Raw genomic sequence first — 22,448 nt, 5'->3', positions numbered from 1 at the left:
ATGGAGACAAAGTACTCAAAGTTAGCTCTCTGTCAGCAGAAATGAGGCTCAGAAAAAAGAAAAAGAAAAATCAAGTCAACATTCTTCCTCCTACCCCCCCCCCCAACCCCGGGAGTAAACCATCACTCACCGTGGGAAAATGATTACTTACAGGAAGTAAGGCTGGTGAGTCATCACACTGTTGTTCTGGGACTCTGAAGTGAAGCAGCAGAAATTAGCAAAACGACTGAAAGGTTGGGGTGTGGTCTGTGACTTGCCAACAGCTCCATTCTGGGCATTGCAGGCCGAGGAAAAGCAAATAAGCTTTGGGGATGTTGAGTCACAAGACACTAAATCACAGTCTGGTGCTGGGCTGAGGATCCCAGGGCAAAACCACACAGTTCAGCTTCAGGAGTCACTCCTTGAGCCTGACTTCTCAGAACTCCAAAGTGTCATTGATCAGCAAACGCCAAGTAATGCCACCTCTGGGCTTGTCCTGACAGGCAACCTGCTAAGTCCTGCCTGTGTAAGAGGCAGCCTCCTTATAGAAAAGATCAGCAAGCCTCAAAGGAGGACTTCAGTCACTTAGCACTACCCTCTCCTTCAGTAATGGAATGACATATGGACACCACAATCACACTTCCTATTGTGGTCTTAACAAATAATACTGCACTTCTATTTTCTCCTCTGCGACTAATTAACCTGCTGCGAATGCTTTTTCCACTGCATTTTTCTAGTTGCCCTTTGATGCCCTTAGAAGATGTCTGAACAAGAAGCTGTTCTGTAATCAGAGGAATAGAAATACACAAGAAATTTTAGGATGAATTACCTACTGCATATGCAAACTCTTAGGAGCCTGGGGTACAAGATGGGAACACTGAACTCTTAATGCCTTGGTTTTCTCTATGCCATCTGTGTCTTGAGGCAATGAAAGGAAAAGTTCGGTCCGAAGATTTTTAAAATTCTCACAGGTCAGGACAGGCTATTAGAACAGTTTTTGTTATAGAGCCTGGGCTGGACAGGACGCTACGGCTGAGGACACCAGTTCCAGGGTCATTTGCTGTATTTAAGTCTGCCTTACCAAGTTAAAATAAAACAATCACAGACTCTAGTATGTTCATTTTTTATTGGTGAACTATGTAATTGTGCTACAGACAAATTATGGGCAATACAAAGCATTCATAGAATTATTTTTTAAAAGATGACAATTAGGACATATTTGCTTAATTAATTAGTCCTCCCCTGTACCTCACTGAGCCATGGGGTTTCTGTACCTCACCCTGGGCACTAAGGGTCTTATGGCACGACATAATTAATGTGTTAAGTTAGTTCGTAGACAGTTCCATGTCCAGAGAAATCTTTTTAAACCCGTAAACAGTCAAGCCTGCTTGGAAAAAAAAAAAAAACAAGGTGGGTGAGCTTAGACCATGCTCTGGCTGCTCAAAAAGGCTTTTCCTCAGATGCTCTGGGATCTTTGCTCCTTAGATTAATTCTTTGAAATTTTATACATGTATACATCTTTTAATCGTATCCACCTCTATTTTGTTCTGCCAACTCCCTCAAGGCCCTATCCCAACACATTTTCCTCTCCAACAGGTCCCCATCCGAACTTCATGTTTTCCCTCCCTCCCTTCCTTCCTTCCTTCCTTCCTTCCTTCCTTCCTTCCTTCCTTCCTTCCTTCCTCCCTCCCTCCCTCCCTCCTTCCCCCTCCCCTCTCTCTCAAATGGGCCTAATTAGTGTTCCTTATATGCACATAAATATAAATATCAGGGCATGGGCCTACACCCTCCACCTCTTTCCCACCCCACCCCCAAATTCTTGGGCCCTCTCTCATCTTGGTACGTATACAATTTTCAGTTAGGGGTAGTGCCTCATGAATCACTCCTACATTCATGCAGGAATGTTGTCTGGCTTAATCTTGCATAGATCTGCATGAATCCACAGCTATTCTGAATTCATGGGTGCAGTGGTCATGTCATGTGAAAAAGACAGAATTTCACAGCACTCTGCCACACCCTCTAGGTGTTATTCTCTTGGGACAAGTCCTGAGTTCGGGGATGGAGTGTTGACACAGATATCTCACTTAGGGCTGGGCATTCAGTCTCTTATCCATAGCACTTAGACCAGTTATGTCTTGACTGCTTCTCTCACCACGACTGAGACAGCCTTGATCCATGGGTTCAGGCACAAATATTCAAAAGGCAGTTTGACAACCTGACCACTTAGCAAAATAAAGAGAGTAAATTCCCCACCTTCCTAGGACCTATAACCTCTCCAGCTGTGGTTTTGTGGCAACAGCTGAAGACATCTCCTCGATGACATCATCCTCCTTCCAGTATATCTAATCTTTCGAGAATTATTTCTACAGAACACCAAGGTCATGTGAAAGTAAAGGATGTTTCACTCTGGTGACCACGCCCCGGTTGATGATTGTACAGGGCTGTCTACAGTGATGGGGCTGAAGGCAGATGATCTCTCACTTGCCATGGAGAGAACAATGAAGTGTTTCTCATGCCCAGTAAAGGAAATATAGCTCTGTGTCCAAGATGTTGATAGGAACTAGAAAATCTAAGCCCCACACTTACTCTTCACCTAGCTGTCCTGTCCCTGCGCCTAAAAATCCTCATGCTCTATACTCATTTTCTACTTAAAAGTGTGTTTGTTTTATAAAGACATCTTAGCAGGGAAACCTACTAAACTGCCACTCACATTATGGTGTGACTTTTGGGAAGGAGTTTCCTGGGCTAGTAAAAGTGCAAGGACTATCAAATCTTGGTGGGGCAGAGGAGGTGGAGGGAGAGAGGGTGTGCGGTGGAGAAGGAAAGATGAAAGGTTAAAACCCATTTGGAAGATCCTCTGATTTGAATGGGGGCGGGGTAACTATAGGTGGAAAAAGTAAAACAAACCTGCAGAAGACAGAACACTGCTCAGAAGCCACTCTGGCCAGTCACGGAACTAAAAAGACTATCTCAAAATCAATATATGAGACATGCTGGTTTCCAGAGGACGACAAGAAGCCCTTCCTTACCCTCAGATCAGAGCAACTGTGAAACAAAGCTCAAGAGTTGGGGGTGTGTTGAGGGGGTGGCTCTAAAGGATAGTACACCCAAGGCTTGAGGGCTTGGAAGGCTCTTTCCTCAGCTCAGTAACTCACTTCCACTCTTTAGCAAGCTCTTTCCCTGCTTAATAAGCCATCTCTCTCTACCTATGCCATTTTCTCCTGGTGGCTGCCAGGGTTTTCTTGTAACCTTTGCTGTCTTTTTTGTCTTACACGGTAGTAAATCATTCTTGAGCTTCCTTTTGAGTCCATTTCTGAGTTCCTGTATTAATGAGAGTAAGACCATCCCCTCCAAACCTCTACTTCCACCACTGAGGAGATGGAGACAAAAGGAAGAAGGATTTAAGGCAACATAGTGAGTTCTAGGTCAGTCTGAGCTACATGAAACCCAGTCTCCAAAATAATAACAATAAAGAAAGCAAAGCAAAGAAACTGAAATCATTCTACTGGCATCCACTCTAAATCTTGGCTATTTGGGGGGTCAGTTCCAAGATTACTGAAACAAGGAAAGAAGCCTAGCACTTTTATGGCTTCTGAGTTGACAAGAAGTTACCAAAATTCCCAGTGGGCATGTACTAGACTTTCATAATCCAGCAAGGAAAACCAGGGACATTCCATTGATGAATCACATCTAGAAGACAAGGGACACTATACAAGGCTTTCCCAGACAAAAAATGAATCTTTATAAAGTTGGGGAAAATGTAATCAACTTAACATATTTGCGAGCCATGTGGGCATATTTCCCAGAAAACATGAGAGAACATGAAGTAAGAAATGCTTGAAAACAAAGAGTGGGCCAGGATTGATGCTTGATAAGAACTCGGCGGTACTACAGAGCTGATGCTCAGGCGGATAACGCTGGAGAGGACCTCAGGACTGAGTCAGCCGGGTGCAGGGAGATGCCACCATTTCCTGGAAGTGTTACAGGCCAAGTTCAAGAACTTTGTTAATTTTCTGTTGTAACTGAATGAGGACAGATCAGTTACAATGAATAGTGTTGGTGGGCCAGTTTCGTTTCTATGACTTTGACAAAGAGTGACTTAGGGCAAGAAAAGAGATTTATTTTAGCTTACAATTCCAGATCACACAGTCCATCACTGAAGGAAGTCATGACAAGAATTAGAGGCAGGCCTATTTACTATTCCGGACAGAACTTGGTTCACAACCAAGATGTACAGCAGGAGCAAGGTGAATGATGCTTGCTACCTACCTTGCAGGTAAGTTTATGCTCAGCCAACTTTCTTACAGTTCAGGACCACCTGCCAAAGGATGTTACCCCTCCACACAGTAGCCTGGGTCCTCTTACATCAATTAACAATCAAGACAGTCCCTCACAGATAAGTTCATAGGCTAATCTGATTCAGATCATTTCTTTCAGATGAATCTAGGCATTAAGCTGACAACTAAAGCTAATCACAACAGTTATTGATGCCATGGTTCTAGAGCCTGGAATGTCCAAGAACATGGTATTGCTTACCTGTTATCACTTGTGCAATGCCTTTTCACTGTGACATCACAAAGCAGGCAACACTACAACAGAGAACAAAAGAAACATGCCTTGGGAACTCTTGTTTCTGTAGCAAATTAATTTGACCATAATTATCCCATGGATGAATTAATTCATTCAGGAAGGCAGAGCCTTGACCAGCCAATTGCCCCCCAAAGGTTACACCTTCAATACCATTTCCCTTAGAGATTCTGTTTCTATTGGATTAATTCTGACAAATATTGTTTATTTAGACAATAGCACTAGAGGTAACATGTGAGGTATGCATAGGGTAAGATTGTGTAATGTTGAATTTCTTAAGAAAACAGCAGAATGTCCCAAGGACAACAGAGATGACTTTGTCAGAAGTATTTTGCCTACAGATCTTGAAGGAGATGGAGACTATCATATCATCAGGGAAATCTGTGTGGATGGAAGATGACTGAAATATGGATGAGAATTTCTCAGAAAGGTTTTTCTGAGAAAAACCTTTTGTAAAGGCTCTGGCATCAAATATGGCATGAGATATACAAACTCAAACTGACAATTAAGCATGTGATGTTATATTGTACATGTTCATAAGTAGCTTTGAACACATAGACTGTCAATGGGAAGGTCTAATCATATCTTGACACTCAAAATATTAGACTATACATGATGTTAAAAGTCTCTGAATGAAGAGACAAACACAAGCAACATTTTCCCTGCAAAGACCAAACATCTGGTTATTTTGAATAACTAAACATGTATTTCATAAAACCACAGGATAAAATCTTATATATTACTTTCTATGACCTTGTATTTAGATGTAATTAATTTCCATGGTTTTATGTAAACCTAACAAAAATAGTATCAATTCCATAACCAAGAGCTGAGTCCAGTGATAGTAATTTACTTGTAACCCTTGTTTGGCTTCCAAATAACTGAATGTGCATGCAAGCCCAATGCCCATTGTATCAGTCAGGGTTCTCTAGAGTAGTGGTTCTCAACCTGTGGGTTGTTACCCCTTTGAGTCACATATCAGATACCCTGCATATAAGAGATTTACATTATGGTTCATAACATAGCAAAGTTATATTTATGAAGTAGCAATGAAAGGATTTTATAATGGGGGCTCATCACAACATGAGGAACTGTATAAAGGGTTGTGGTATTAGGAAGGTTGAGAAACAGAGAGAGAGAGAAACAGAGTAGACAGAATGAATATATAGGTAGACATGTACACATTCATTTACACATAATTTACTAGAGTGGCTTATAGGCTATGGTCCAGCTAGTCCAACAATGGCAATCTATCACAATCTATCAATGGAAAGCCTAGGAATCCAGTAGTTGTTCCGTCCGTGAGACTGGATGACTCAGCTGGCCTTCAGTATATGCTGGAATCTCAAAGAAGTAGGCTCCAATGCCAACGAAGGAGTGAATTGGACAGCGAAAGCTAGAGCAAACATGGAAAGAAAGAGCTTCCTTTTCCCATCTGTCCTTTACATAGGCTCACAGAAGAAAGTGTGGCCCAGACTAAAGGTTGATCTTCCCATCTCAAAAGGTCTGAATTAGGAGTTCGTCTTCCCACTTCAAATGATCTAATTAAGAAAACATGTCTCACAGCTGCACCCAGCCACTTGGGTTTTAGTTAATTCCATATGTAGTCAAGTTGACAACAAAAATAGCCTTCACACCCATATTTTATGTGTACACAGTAGCCAATCCTGTCACTCGAAGGCAAGATTTAGAATTACATTCATCTTCTTCTAGAACCCTTGCTTCTCCTATATCTAGTATACATGCCATTTACCTTGGATTTGAATGAGAATATTTTGTTAAGAAAGAAGCATTTCTGTTGTAATTTTTCATCTCAGGTCATCCTGCTAACACTAGGTCAATGGCTTCCAGTCATGTGTGATAAGCAGCCAATGCTCAGCCAGGGTTCCTCCAAGAAAACTAGCTCTAATTCACTGAAATAGAGCTGAAAGTTGTCCTTCAGGAGCACAGAGAACAGGTTAGCTCATTTGCATCTTGACTAAAACCAAATCTTCTTCACTTCTTAGCAAAGGAATTTTGTCCACAGTTTTGATTTCATTGATTGTTTCATTTCGAAAAAACTGGAACACAGGGCTTTAGACTGTGTCTGTCATTAAGCTTGATTGGGACTCTCTCTTTTGTGTCTCCTTTTGGTGATTCCTTGCCAGCTTTCAGCACTTCTTACCTTCCACCCTTTGATCTCCTCTGGACAAAGCTAGTTGGTCCTATTTGCTTAAAGATCAAAGTTCCGGGACATAGGGAAAAAAAGCAAGCATGATCATTAGTCACAAGGTTTTTCATTTTAGTTCCCAAATATGTTGAAAACAGCTTAAAACTATTATTTTCTTCTTCTCCTCTGACTTGGAACATTGCATATCCTAGACAAGTAGGTACTGGTTTTTAATGTGCTGATTCTGGAATTACAAATATTCAAAACAAGACTCTGGGGGATATTGTTAGATATTTACTTGTTGTTCAAAGTCATAATATAGTTAAAATCTATCACACATACTGGGAAGAAAGAGTGATTTTTGTTGGCTCCTCCTTGCAGGACCAGACTGGAACAGGCTGTGGACTTGCACTTCAGCCTAAGTAGCAGCCACCTTCTTTAAATTCCTTGGTTCTCTTATGGAGAATGGGCTCCATATACCCATGGCAACCACTGGTGTGAATCTCTAATTCCACCCCTTGTACAGGAAATGTAAGTAAAGCTTTTTTTTTTCTTTCTAACTTTGTACAGTTTCTGTTTCAGCCACTCAAGTGTGTAGATTAGAGTAAAATGAGGCCAGACTCTGCCTCCCAAACCATAACTTAGATGTCAATTCTGACATGTTCTTCAGTCTCATGTCTACATGCTAAGTCAAAATGCTCTATGCCATTTTCAACTTCTTTCCACCTCCCTGCTCCCCACCAATCAAAAATTAACTCTTAAAAAAGAAGAAAAAGCATTAGAGGATTCTAACAAAACTACAGGTTGAAATATGAATCTTTCAAAATTGAGCTGCCTCTGATTCAGATCCTACTCCAGAAGCATCTTCAAAGCTACCTCCCCTTGGGAAGTTCAGGAACTCTGGTCTGTACCAGCTGCATGGAGCAAGGCTTGGTGGTAGTCAGCCATAACCCAAGCACTCACTAGACCAAAGCAGGAGGTCTGCTTGCTCAAAGCCACCCTGCGCAGAAACCCTGTCCCCCAAAGACAAGAAAAAAAAAAAGAGCTAGAACTTACTGCCCTCATTAAAGAACTAAATTATCTATGTGTGTGTGTTTATGTATATTTTATATATAAGCACAACATACACATAGCATAGTCATATGTGTATAATAAATGCACACTTATATGTGGTGATACAGTATGTCATTATATAATATATATGACACACATGAACACACACACATACCCACACAGTCACACATACTCATACTCTGTCTTGTGTTGAACTTAACAGAAGCCATTGCTTCAACATTTTGTAAGTCCTAGGCAAAGAATAACATTCAAAAGGGGTACAATTTTAGTTGCTTCTTTGCAAAACTTAAGGTGTGCTTTAAAACTAAAATAAGATTCCTGAACTATAACACATAATTAGGAACTATATTGCATAAATTCACTATGTATTTTATAGCCATTATAAAAACTATCCATAAAGCTGGGTTATGTTTTTGAAATGTCGCATACACACAAGTCTACTTTGGATATAAATGTCAAGTTATCTAACAGAACCATATCTAAATAGTGTGAAAGAGGTTTCCTGCTTTACTCTATAGCCATGTAGTATACAGTTAGGCCCTGGGGACAATGTATATCCAACAGTGAGCTCTCATATCCTTTCCTTTTCTTGATATTCAGTGGCATCTAACTAGTCTCATAGACGGTCAGACAAGAAATGTGAGTCTTAAAGTCTTACCCTAGCACAAAACTACTGAACAGATGTCAATTTTATATCTTTATCCTAAGAATTTAGGACCTTGCACACAATTGTCTATGTGGGTTTTTTTAACGTATGTATTTTATCTGAGAGAAATTAAAACTTTATGAGGGTCTTAAACAACCCCATAATTCATAGCCTGGGTGTGGTGATTTACACCTTTAATCCCAGCCCTTGAGATGCAGAAGCAGGTGGCTGGATCTCTGTGAGCTCCAGACCAACCTGGTCTACATAGTGAGTTCCAGGGCAACCAGAGCTACATAATAGAGACCCTTTCTGTCTCTCTCTGTCTCTCTCTCTGTCTCTCTCTCTGTCTCTCTCTCTCTCTCTCTCTCTCTCTCTCTCTCTCTCACACACACACACACACACACACACACACACACACACACGGAATTACATACCTGTAATCCCAGTTTTCAAGGGATGGAGACAGGGGTATCAGGAGTTAAAGGTCAGCCTCAGCTACATCGTAAGTTCTAAGATATCTTGGCTTACAGGAGATCATGCCTTAAATTAAAAAAATAAAATAATCAAGTAGGGTGGGTAGGGTAGTGGGTGGGAGGGTATGGGGTACTTTTGGGATAGCATTGGAAATGTAAATGAGGAAAATACCTAATAAAAAGTATTAAAAAAATAAAAATAAAAAAAATAAAATAATCAAGTAATGAAAACAAGAGCAAATACCACTGGACGAACTTATGTATTTGTTCTATTTGTAAGCAGGGAGTGTCCAGTTATCATTCATTAATTAGGCTAGAAAATGATGCAATGCTAAAGAAGTAATCAAGTAGGGAAAACAAAGAACAAGAAAGAGAAAGACACAGAGTAGGATGCCTGGGAATCTCCTACACTGTGGACCAGTCAGAGATGGCTACTCAGCATGATGTTTTGTTTGAATTATCCAGTCATCCATCCTGCTGTGGAGAGCATCTTTATGCAGGTAATAATCACAATATTGTAAGTACCACAAATAGTACATTTATAAGTTCCTTGGGAGGCACATAATTTCAGAAGACATGTCAAACTTGGTAAATGGCAGGAAGGACCCTGCAGGGGGTGTCTGCACTGTTTGACAACTAGACTCTAGTAGAGGCCCTAAAACTATCTGCCTGGGTTCTTCCTTTAGCAACCAGCACTTGTATTTCGGCTAGTAAGCACCAATACTCCTATGTCCTTCTGGGAAATAGAGTTTGGAAACCATTTCTGATGTCTTTCCAATAAAAGAACTTAGTGTCACATGAGAGCTGAGAAAAATATTATTGTAGTCCTTACATCCTCAGCAATAATAAACTAGGACATAGGCTATGTGCCCACCCATGTCACTAACGTGTCAGGATGGGACCATCCATTCAAATGCACCATTTCTCCAGGCTGCACACAAGCCTTTGTCTTCCACCAAATCCTTTGTGCTTGGGACTCAGTCGTGTGCATGCATACTCTGAATCTCGGGGTTTGTCTGTTAAATGTTCTGTCCTTTCCTGGCTTTCTACTCTCTGTACATCTGCCTTTGTAGATGTCCCTGAAAATCCAAATCCAGAAGAGTCTTGATCACATCTGCTGATGTCTTTGAGGTCATTGTTTCTAATACTAGAACCACTTCACTTTGACACAATTCTTTTCTTTTTGTGTGCTCCATTCTCTTTGTTTTTTTAGAGCAGGGGGCTTTTTTTAGAGCATGGTTTCACCATGTTAAACAAAACAAGCTGTTCATAGAAAGGTAGTGCTTGATCTCTTTCCTACAGGAAATCTAAGAGTTGATCTCATACAGGGTGAGAGTCCAGGTTACTAGAGGCTAGGCAGACTACAAGGAAGGAGAAAGATAGCAGGAGACAGGAATTAATGTGTTCAAAGCCACAAACAGATGAGAGAAAGAAACAGTATAGCCACTGGACACAATAATGGATGTCTATTTTAAAAGTAGAAGAAAGCATTTTTTAAAATTGGCAAAGAAATAATAAACACTAGAGGATCTGTGTATGTTGTGATTTAAACATTAGATAGTGTCTTCCTGTATAGACTATTTCATGGTGCTCCATTAATGTACATGTTTGCATGTACCCGGGGAAAATTAATTTTAAAAATTCAGCCAGGCAGTGGTCGCACACGCCTTTAATCAAAGCACTTGGGAAGCAGAACAGGCAGATTTCTGAATTTGAGGCCAGCCTGGTCTACAGAATGAGTTCTAGGACAGCCAGGACTATACAGAGAAACCCTGTCTTGAAGAAGAAAAACAAATTCAGAGAGAGCTGGGTGTGGTGATGCAGCCTATAGTCCTGTCACTTGGGATGCTGAGGTGAGGCAGGAGGAAGCAGAGAGACAGCGGTGAGAAGAGGAAAAGATTACTTAAAAACCCTATTGTTGGAACAATATGATGTACTAACCAGAACCCNGGAGCTCTTGTCTCTAGCTGCATATGTATCGAAAGATGGCCTAGTCGGCCATCAATGGAAAGAGAGGCCCATTGGACTTGCAAACTTTATATGCCCCAATATAGGGGAATGCCAGGGCCAAAAGAATGGGAATGGGTGGGTAGGGAAGTGGGGGGCGCTATGGGGGACTTTTGGGATAGTATTGGAAATGTAATTGAGGAAAATATGTAATAAAAATATTAAAAAAAAAAAGTTTGTTGTGAGATAAAAGCACCCTCAAATTCAGCAAAGGAGGATGTAAAAATACTAAGGCTGGACAGAATAATTATCAGCCTGAAGCTGGAAAAATCGTCTCAAAAGACAAACAACACAAAACCCAAAATCTCACAACTAACAAACAAGGAAAGAAGAGTGAGCCTCTCCAGAGAACAGGAGGGCAGTTCTCAAGGCTCTGGCTGGGCTTCCCCAGGTTGCTAGGCTCACTCACTGGGCTCTGAGCATTCAGAGACCTGGGACCCATGCATTTTTGGTAATATTTTTCATTTTCTAACCCCTACAGTCACAGGGATTTGCCAAAGCCATTCCCTTAATGCCAGTCAAACCTGTCATCCTTGAAAAATAACAAATAAAATTCGCAAATATTTTGATAGTGTCTATTAGAAAAAAAAAAGAAAATGAAACCTGCTATCATTTTGCCAGAGCACTTTCTACCAAGGGCGATGGTGTTTACAGAAGTTTAAGCAAATATTTGCATGAGGGGCCCTCACCTGTTAAAACAGTAGGATGGGGTCCAAAGTGCAGCACCTACCCAGGCTTTCCAAGGGTTTCCATGAACTCCCTGGGAGTGGCTTTCCTGGCCTATTGCCCAAGTCTTTGAAATGGGCATATCAGCTTTACCCCATCACTTATCAAAAAACGTGTCCATTACTGGACCAGATAAAATTGTGTAAGTGCTCATTTGAAATCCTTAGCAGTCGTTCCTTGTTCAGACTCAGAAAACAGTCATTTTAAGTGACAATCTGAATCTCCTCATAGGAGGAGATGGGGGAGGGGAGAGGGAAAAAAAGAGAAAAGGAAAGAAGGAACTAGAGGAAGTTATCCAGACCTTAAGCACTCCTTTCCCACCCAGAATGTGACCTGAAGGTGAGGGTGGGCAGTCCTGACTTTTCACCAGGAACGTCAATACATTTGATCATTACAAAGCAGAGCTCTACAGGAAGTCAGAGGTTTCAGAAGAATTAAATCAATCCAGAACTTTAAAGGAAGAGAAGGGAAAGAAATGTCCTCTGTTCCATCACACTTCCACATGTCTACAATCACCACTGGAGTCTCCTTTTATAATATGCTGGGTATAGCATATGACATTCCCAGGGGAAGGTAACTCAAACCTGGTAAACAGAAATGGGCAGTGGCTGCCAAACATATAAGAGAGCCTTGGAAAACAAGAGACAAGGACAAAGACAGACAGACAGCGATGGCAACTCCAGAGTGCACTGGCTTTCCTGATCCCTCAGTTCCATGCTTGACTAGAAAAAATAAGTGCTGTATGCCTAAATACACCCTCTTTTATTTCTGTTTAAAATAACCATAACTTTTCTCCAGTTGTAGGCTAGGTTAGGTGGTGCCACCTGTATCTACTGAGAAGACTGATAACAAGGAAATTTTACAGCCCAATCTTATTGCTTCCATAAATAATGCTCTAATGCTTCAGATTTGAAGATTGTTGCCCATTATTTATCCCCTCAAAAGAATGTCCCAGAAATATGCCCCACTCCTACAGGCCTTGCTCTGTTAATTGCTCTTTTTGTTTCTTAACTGAGATGTGCTTCCTTGTGTCTCCCAGGCTGGCCTGGAACACTTGGAGTATGAAATCCCACTGTCTTCTTCTCCTAGAGAGCTGGAAGCAATGGGGTCACACTCTACACTAGTATAAAACCTCTGAGCTCACTTACGGGTTTAAAAATCCAACAAACCCCACTAATCCCTGGGCTTGCCCCAAGCTCAGGACTTGAAACCCCACAAATCCCCACCCTAGAAAGCTCCACCCTGGAAGACTCTGTCCCCCAATAAACCTGTATAATAAGCTTGTCTCTTGCTCAGTTCCCTGCTGCTTCTAGCCCCAGCAGAGGTTACCTCTTGTGTCTTCCCCAATAAATCTGTTGGTGTAAGGTTGGCTGTGCTCTGACTTTGTGGTACTGCTTTGCTCCCCATTTCCAGGATACCTTCCCCTTCAGAGCTGTCACACTTCCATTGGAGAAATGTAAGAGTCAAAGTTAACCTGTAAGCCTCAAGGACAGATAATGTCCTGAAATACTGGGCCTATGGTTCTTGGGAAATAACAAGCCACATGTCTTTGCTCCCCTAAACAAGTTTATTTGCACCAGATGTGCATCATTGGATGGGGACCCATAGGGAGGAAATATGTACACTTGCCCCTGATTGGACCTAATGGGAAATCAGGATGTATGCTTGCCCATGATTGGAGCTGATGGGAAATATGGTGTCCCTACAGTTTTGCCCTTTTAAGTCTCTGCCAAATGTGACTCTTTGCCATTTCCTGGGAACCAAGGAATGGACCTGGCCTGAGTCCATCACCCTGGCCAGTATTTAATTAAAGCTTGCTTCAAATTTGGCTCAAAATTGTGGAACTGATTTTTCTCTCATGAATCTTAAGTTTAACAGAAGCCTTCCTGCTCAGAGCTGTAACATGTCCATTAGGAAAGCCTTTCCCCTCAGAGCTGTAACACTTATAGCCACCAGTACACTCAACTTAGTGTTTTGTCTTTCTTCCAATTAATGGGTATTGCTATTATGGTTTTTGCAGTGCTAGGAGTCAACCTGGGGATTCATGTACACCAAGAATGTGCTGTACTGTTAAGCTATAACCCAACCCACAACCCACTTCAATTGGCCTAGTGGTTTCAGCTGGAAAGTCTCTGGGTGGAGCTCAAATGGCGAAAGGCCAGAGGGTGTCTATTCATTAGCCTGGAGAGCATGAGGAAGGGGGAGGGGAAGGGAGAGGGAGAAGGAGAGGGAGGAGGGAGAGAGGGGGGAGGGGAGAGAGAGAACCTTCTTACTAAATCCCCCTGTTTCCTGCTCCCAGTTCTCAAGCAGAAGAAATGCAAACTCCTCTGCATCTGTTCATGGAAAGCTGCTACCATAGCTCTGTTCATGGAAGGGAGCTCAGAGAAATACAAGCACAGAGCTTACATCCTAAATGGAACCTTCTCTCACAGCATTGCAATGAATGGTTCTGGGTTTAGTTCCTTAATGACTAAAAGTAATGGCTACTATGTTTACTATTTCACTTCTCTTTAAGGCCCAAGTGGCTATAAGAAGTTTTTGTAAGGTTTCCTTGTTTAGGGTTTGGTTTTAACCAGTGCCCTGGTCCTTTTAGAGACCTAGGCCAGGATCTGAGTGTAGGGGCTCACACTGCAGTCCCAGCACATCGAAAGCCAAAGGCTTAAAGAGAATTTAAGGCCATGGCCTTAAAGAGAATTACCTCTCCTATCTACTTCAGAGCCTGGGAAGAAAGCTGAGGAAAGAGGAGAGAAAACAAGGGAAAGGGAAAGACAAAGGCAGGCAAGGAAAAGGAGGAAACTGGAGGCAGACAGGCAACCTGGGAGAGGGCAGGAAGTCTAACTTGTTCATCCACCTCCTCCCTCGAGGGGAAATGACTTCCCAATGATAAAAGGTTAGTGGTGCCTAGGTTCTCTTATCTACCTGGACTTCTTCCCAGGGGAGTCAGAATTCCAAAACTGTTTTGCATATTCACAGGCCTATGGCAACCTTGTGGCCTTGGGGAACAACAGGCATGTCTTGCCTGCCAGCTGACCCTAGTGACTCTTTCTTTCAATGCTAAAAAAAAAAAAAAAAAAAAAAAAAAGTATCTCCTGGACCTGCATTCTCTGAGTCAGGGGTGTGTGTGTGTGTGTGTGTGTGTGTGTGTGTGTGTGTAATTTACATTTCAGAATTTGAACTACAGAATGCATTGGACATGTGTGAGCACAGTGGTCTAGCCTGGGAACCAAGTTTCTGTTGCAAAAGATCCATACTGACTTTGTGGTGACCGTGATCCTTTTTTCTTTTATTTAATTTTGGGCTGGTTTTAGAACAATTCATTTTCTGTCATGCCCTAAACCCAGAATATCTGCATGGAAACTTACCATGCTAGTGGCCCACATGGTCCTATTTTCAAGAGCTCTTTTGCTCTGTGGTCTGGAAGCTCTTGATCTTCATTTCCAGGAAGGAATTATTTGTGAATTATTTGTGAATACCAGTGAGGCAAAGAGATGCTCACCTTGATGTCTATTCTCAGGGCAGTCTTTCCAGCTCAGTGGTATGGAAAGATCTGTACATTCAGTCATCCCAGTGTCTTAAAGAGATGCAGCAGGCCTCATGGCTATAGCATTGATACACAGGTACCACATGTACCAGTTTATACAAATGTCCTCTGCTTCCTCTCAGAACTATCTGAATCTGTTGAAATTCCCTTTGTAAGTGGATATATGGAGTCAACTAGTCTAATCTGCTAAAAGCCAAGCTTTCTCAAGCCTTCACCCTGCCAACTGCCCTATAGTTAGTTTTGGGAAATGACCTGATGTCCTAGGACTAGCTTTGGCAAACCTTGGTTGAATCATGGAGATTCTAACAGTTTGGTTGGGCATGTCTTTGCTTCAGGCTCTTTTGTTCATTAACATGCTAAAGACTACTAAAAGTGAATGCCATGTATCCCAGACCAGCATGTCTATGGAGCAGTCTTTCCAAAATACTTTAGTAGGACGTTCTACAGAATCAAAATTGGAAAAGACCCATCCAGAAACAAATTTCCTTCCTACTTTAAAATTGTATGATTTTATAAAAAGCATCACAGAACCAATAGGAGCTTCTCACACAAGTCTGATGACCTCAGCACAGTCCACAGGACTCATGATGGATGGAAAGAACCATCTCCCAAAAGTTGTTCTTTGACCTCCATGCACATTCATCATGGTACTCCCTTGGACACACACACACTAATAAATTTATAAAATAGAATTTGAAAAGTGCTGCAAGTGAGAGTGCTGCAAAACTGTAATACCACCCTTAGCCTTGGTACTTGGAAGCTTGAGGCAGGAGGATCACTACAATTTCAAAGCCAGCTCCATATACTGAGATGCTGTCTCAAAAAGAATGCACACATTTAATGCAGATAAAAGTTTTCACTGCTGATCCCATAGCATTAATAAAAGCTTTATGTCATCAGACTAAGCAGAAAGGTATTTATTATCTTGGTACTTTTTGGAAAGCAAAGAACTCATCTTAAATGTCAGCAAGAAGAAGCAGGGAGAAAGGCTCAGCCCAGGAGCTGCTCTGCAAAACACAACCTCCACTCTGCTGCTTACTGCATAGCTCCCACAAGCCTAGGAGAGAGAAGTGAAACTCCCGGTATACTACCCAGAGACACTGTGCATAGTGAAAGGTGGTTTCCCTGTGTATAGGCACTACCCCCACTTCAGTTCACTTCTCCCACACTGAGCAGCCTGCTGTGGGAGGCCACATTCTGAACAGGCTCTCAACTTTCCTACTCTACAATGTCTGCCCCACATACTAACTCTTCTTGAGTATAAGCTGAGCATGTGTATTCGATTGGATGACATCTCATGAGTACATCCAAATTATACTTCAAAAAAGGATTTTATCAGTGCAATAAGCTCTCATTAAGTTGAGTGAAAGGGAAATAAGAATGAAGTTATCTTGGATGAGTCTGGACTAATCAGGTGTGGATATTCTCTCTCTCTCTCTCTCTCTCTCTCTCTCTCTCTCTCTCTGTGTGTGTGTGTGTGTGTGTGTGTGTGTGTGTGTGTGTGTGTGTTGAAACAGGGTCTTCTTTTACCCAGACTGTGACTCCCTAGGTAGTCGATGATACCTCTGAATTGATCCTTCTGTGTCTAACTCCTGAATGCTGGCTTTATAATTGTACACTACCATGCTTGCTTCCATCTCTGATGGTTCAAAATCACCAAACCTGTGAAGCAAAATAAGCTTTATCTCTTCATGAATCATTCATCTCCAACATTTGTCATAGCAACAGAAAACAACACAAGCAGCCACAGAAAGTTATCAGCATGTGCAGAAAGCCCAGGGTTCTCCCAAAACTCAAGTTGCAAGGCTTTGAGAGAATATCATTTCTAGTTTCCCATGATGTTAAATGCAGTCTGGGCCGGTGTTGTGGCGCACACCTTTGCTCCCAGCACTGAGAAAGCAGGGGCAGGCAGATCTCTGTTCATCCGAGATCAGCCTGGTCTACAGAGTGAGTTCCATAGAGAGGCCCTGTCTCATCCCATTCTGCACACCCCTTAGAATAAAGTCCATCTAAGAACTTAGAAGCAATTGTTTAGTTAGTACTGAGCTGAACTCTAATATTGGCTATCCCTTCCTTAGAATATTTCTTTCCAAAACATATTTTGGAGGCATATGACAAGTTAGAAAAGTGTCTGATTGGTTTTATTTGTTTCCTCGTTGGTAGTTTTGAGATGGCAAAGGTCAGCAGTCCATTCGCGTACTCATGAAGTCAGTATTTCTGTAGGGAATCCCCTAGATGAGTCAACTGTTTCGGCTCATGCACTAAGTAATATGTCCTGCTAAAAAGGACCTTATTCCTAAGGCTCTTCAAGGAGATGACTGCTGTTCCAGGAACAGTTTCCACAAATGGATTGTTCACATGGAGATTTAAGGACCTTCTTTTGGTTTTGTTTTCTTGCTTGCTTTTGAGATGTCATCTTTCAGTGTAGCCCTCAGTGATTTAGAACTCACTGTGCAACACAGGGTGTCCTCACACTCACTACAAGCCTCCTGCCTCAGCCCGCTGAGTGCTGAGATAACAGGAGGGCCGCACAACATCAGCTTTTCTGACCGCACACGCACATTACTGTGTGTTCTCAGATTCCTGTCAATATTGTGCATAGTGACGATATTCCCAACTGTTACTTACTGAGAATCAAACATCCCGTTCACAAAACAGTCAGTGAAACAAAGATGTCATTTAAAAAAAAAAATTCCTGAAGAAAAGCACTAAAATGATTGGTTTGATTTTATCTTACAATGGTCCTTCTCCAGGCAATGGAAGAGGATGGCAACCCACAGCATCCCAGAAAAATAGGGGGGTTTTTTTGTGAAGATAAATTTGCTTTTCAATGCATATATATCATTCCCAAGGCCAAATGCCCAAATGTTCTACCTTCCACGCTGACATGCGTCTGTTCTCATATCCAGTGTGTTTGAATGATCTCCCAAGCCTTACTAATACCTCCAGACCCAACTTCCTCTCACAGCAGAACACCACTGGTGAGAAGTGGTAAGTGTTAAGAATGAAATTTAAGCAACTGTGGACTCCATGAGCAAAACAGAAAGCCTCACTTGCTAGACCTTGTGTTGTGATTTCCCACATCAGTACTTCAAGGACCAGTGAGAGGTCAGGTGCTCTCTCCTTGGGACAATAAGCAACTTCTTACAAAACCATACTTTGTGGGTTTCCCAGGTGTCTGTCACTTCCTGAACAGCACACGGGAATGGAACAGTTCCTTAACTTTTACAGTGGTATGAGACTGTGACACATTCTGTGAAGCTTAGTGTTTATTGGTTATAAATAAGGGACTTGCCTCTAGACTCACCCTCTAACTTAACATTGAGAATATGACCCAAGTTTGGGATTGGGCTGCTGGTCCTGTTTTGATGTCATTTTTGAATCTAGAGCCTGGTACATATTCCCCCTGTACTCCATTCATGAGCGACATTCCCTCCTCTGCTAATTCTGACTCCTATTCCTGTAGCAAACCCATCAATGAATATACATAAAGAAATATTCACCAGTCAATACTCCACTAGTCAGGCCCACTAACACATTCCACACTCATGAAATGAGTACATGGATTCATTGGCCTAGTGCTTTTAATATGTTTGGCCCAGGGAGTGGCACTATTTAGAGGTGTAGCCTTGGAGTAAGAGTGTCACTGAAGGTAGGTATGGGCTTTAAGGCCCTCTTCCTAGCTTTCTGGAAACTAGTCTTTTCCTGTTTACCTTTGGATGAAGATGTAGAACTCTCAGTTCCTGCTGCACCATACCTGCCTGGACATTGTCATGCTCCTGCATGGGCTGAACCTCTGAACCTGTAAGAAAGCCCTAAATAAATGTTGTTTTTATAAGAGTTGCCTTGATGACAGTGTCTGTTCACAGCAGTAAAACCCAAACTAAGACAATTGGTATGGCCCAGTGCCTTAAGCATCAGTCTAGATCCTGTCTATCTTGGAGGCTTTATCCTTTATCCCTGGTAACAGGCACACACATAAGAGGGCAGAGAACAACTTAGAATATTGATTCTCAGGTGTTACCATGGGTATATTTTGCTGTTTTTTGATTTTTGTTTTGAGATAGGGACTCTGATATGTCCAAAGCTTGCCAAGTAGGCTGGGCTTGCTGACCAGGGAGCCCCAGCTATGCCAGCTTCCTCCAAAATGTGATTAAAAGCATGCTACCATGCACGACATTTTATCTTATTGTGGATGCTGGTGATCCATCTCAGGCCCTTGTGAAGCAAGACAAGAGCTTTACTGGCTGAGCAATCTTTCCAGCCCCAGGAACATCTGTCTCTTTTGTCTGTACTGATGCTTCCCTGCTTCAGTCTGGACTTGCTGAGGCTCCCTTTTTGTCTATGTTGCCTTTGTCCCCTGGAGACTCTGTCAGCCTCTACCTAGACTGTCTGTAACAAGTCTATCTCATAGACCATTGTTACAACTCTGGCTAATACATGCAGGCTTTCTTTAGTGTCCTGTTCTTTTGTGTTTTCTGTATTAAATACATGGCCAGGAATGCTAGCAGTGAAATATTAGTAGAATTGGGATTTCTAAAAGATACGTTTTGTCTTGGCTAGTAAAAAAAAAAACATAGGTCAGCCTTAAGATTGTGGCTTCCTACTCAAACTTGTTCAATAGAGATAGGGTACAGGAATCAATTAAAAATGGGATTTGTCAATTCTTTCTGACAAATTTTGGCTGAGCTGGACTGATGTTTAAGAGTAGAGAGACAGGGAATCATGACAATGATCTTAGGACAATCCTTGGAAAGGCCCTAGAATTCAAGGTCTCCTTACCCTTCCAAAGACCTGACACAGGGAAGAGAGGCATACCTTTTAATCCACTGAAGCCTTCAAAGTAGGTTCTTCTTCCTCTGGGTTTCACCTAGACAAACAATCCCAGAGTAGTGTGAGAAACAGGGCCAGGATGCTCCAGCTGCCTGATGTACAATCCTTTAGCAGCAGATCAGTATGTCAGACTCAAGGACACCAGAGTCCTGGTAGACACCTTCTCAGAACTGCAGTGTGACTCCTGCAGCTCCCTCCAACATAGTCTTCCATCTGTTCCTGTCACAGCCTTAGCCCAAAGGCAGCAGGCTGCCTTCCCATACCTGAAATGTTCTTTCTACTTTCTTCTCCGCATGTATCCCTCTTCTGCACACCAAACCCCAAGTATAAATCAACTGGCAGAATGCTGACATAGCATTTGGGAGACCCAGAATCCCATAAACCAAACATAGTGATATACACCTACAACCTCAACACTCAGGAGCTATAAGCAGAAAGAGATGAAGTCCAAGGTTATCCTAGGCTATATAAAGAGTCCGAGGCCAGCCTCAGATAGAAAACCCTTTCTCTAAACAAGCAAGCAAATAATCCACAGACCTACACTGATACAAACTGATGGAGGTAGTTTTTAAGACCTTGGTCTAAAGACATACACCATGTCAAATACCTGTCACTTCTTAACTCAAGAGCATGAGGAAGGAGGATCACCACACGCTATGGGACCTGACTACCTAAGACAGAAAGACCATTGGAGTGAACTGCAGCCATCATGGCTTTATTCTGCTTTCAGGACCATGAGCTGATCTGTGCTCAGCCTCCACAGTGTGACAAGTTTCTTCACTCTCCTGCCAACATGCACTGAGGCACTGAGGCAGCCATACCAACTGTGACAGACAGAAATCCCTGGAAACCAATGAGCTCCCTTAAGTTGCTTTTGTCAAGTGTTTTGTCTTAGTCACAAGAGAAGTAGCCGGCATACATACATCTCACTCTGCTTCCCAACTAAAAGATTGCTTTGTAATGTCAAATAAGCTTTTCAAAACTTTAATTGTCAAAAGAAGATACTAGTGTGTTGGGTTACTCGGTCCTGAATATTGAGACTTGCTGGTCTGGGTCTAACATTCTTATTTTATAGATCAAACATATTGAGGTCATAAATTACAAGAGCTGCCTAAAACCATAAATTGATTTTTAAAAAAAAAAATTCTGAAATTTGTACATCAGATATTACTGTATGGATTTACCTTGACCAATTTGAAAAGATATGCCAAAGGTTTTGAGAAACAATGAATATGATAATCAAAATACAATTTCTATCCCCAAATGAGAAAAGTGATATTCCCTTTGCTATGGGGTCAGGTCCTTCTCTCTGTAACAAGGGATGGGGAAGAGTTTCTCTCTCTAAAGGGCCTGACTAAATAGACCAGTAAATAAATGACATCACTTGATGAAATGTGTTTTATTATTTTATTTACTTACATTTCAAATGTTGCCCCCCTTCCTGGGCTCCCTCCATGGGTTTAATGATGGGGAAAGCAGGGTGCTCCTGAAGGGCAGAGGAACCGAAGCCACTGTTGAGGAGAGCTCCAGGAATGGTCCACACTATAAGGCAGGATGCTGCCTGCAACTGCTTCATCTGATTGAACAAGTGGCCCTCACTAGCATGCTTTGCTTGCTCACCGTTACCCACACCCTTGCACTTTTTCATAACAGTTTTCTTACACAACACCCCACAGCCTAACAGTTCTTAGAACTGTGTAGACACCTTCAGGATTATCCTCAATGCTTTTGTTTGTTCAAATTTCTTCCTCCTTCATTAAATGTATTGAACTGCATGATACAAGAAAGGGAGAGCACTCTCATTTCTTTTATCTTTAAGGGAAATTTTCCTTCATCACCTCTTCCATCTTATTTATGAACGCTTACCTCCTTTAGTGTGCTGGGTAAATAAAAAATACATTGACAGAAGCATGGCTCAGTGGTCAAGCCCCTTACTGAGCATGTAATAGACCTTGGATCTTCCCAGAACCTGGACCAAACTAAATGTGAGAGTCAGGCATTGTGTTACTCACCGGTAGTCCTAGAATTTGGGATGGAGAAGCTGGAGAATCTGGAGTTCAAGGTCATCTTTAGCCAGTTTGAGACCAGCCTGAGTCATATTAGACCTTGTCTCCAAAAACCAAAAAGAAAACAAAATTCAAAAATATTCTCCACATAGAAATCTTATCATTGCAAAAGAGACTCATTAACTAAAATTTCACAGCAGATGGACAGCCTGGGTTATTTTGCTCACAGTGTGGAGTAAGAGTTGACAAATTTTGGGGCTGTGCTCTTATGTTTGCAGTTTGGTCAGCCTCTACTTCCTTCCCGCCTCCTCCCTGCTGGCTTAAGCACTGGCTTGGGTGAGCAGTGTGCCAACACAGCCCTTTGCTCAGAATACAAGAATCATGCCACCCACAGACTGGTGGCTGGAGACCAGAGTCCTGCCAGCAG

General features: G+C 42.0%; 1 long non-coding RNA gene across 1 annotated transcript in view; it reads right to left on the bottom strand.

The window, feature by feature from the left end:
- Positions 1-182, bottom strand: part of LOC110302669 — a 42,632-nt gene extending 42,450 nt beyond the window's left edge. The window contains exon 1 of the long non-coding RNA XR_002378832.1: positions 152-182. This is a non-coding gene — a long non-coding RNA (uncharacterized LOC110302669). The remainder of the gene's footprint in view (positions 1-151) is intronic.
- Positions 183-22,448: the final 22,266 nt, after the last annotated feature.

The sequence above is a fragment of the Mus caroli genome, chromosome 10 (genome assembly GCF_900094665.2).
Source record: "Mus caroli chromosome 10, CAROLI_EIJ_v1.1, whole genome shotgun sequence".
Taxonomy (NCBI): domain Eukaryota; kingdom Metazoa; phylum Chordata; class Mammalia; order Rodentia; family Muridae; genus Mus; species Mus caroli.
This window is presented reverse-complemented; position numbering and strand designations above follow the sequence as displayed.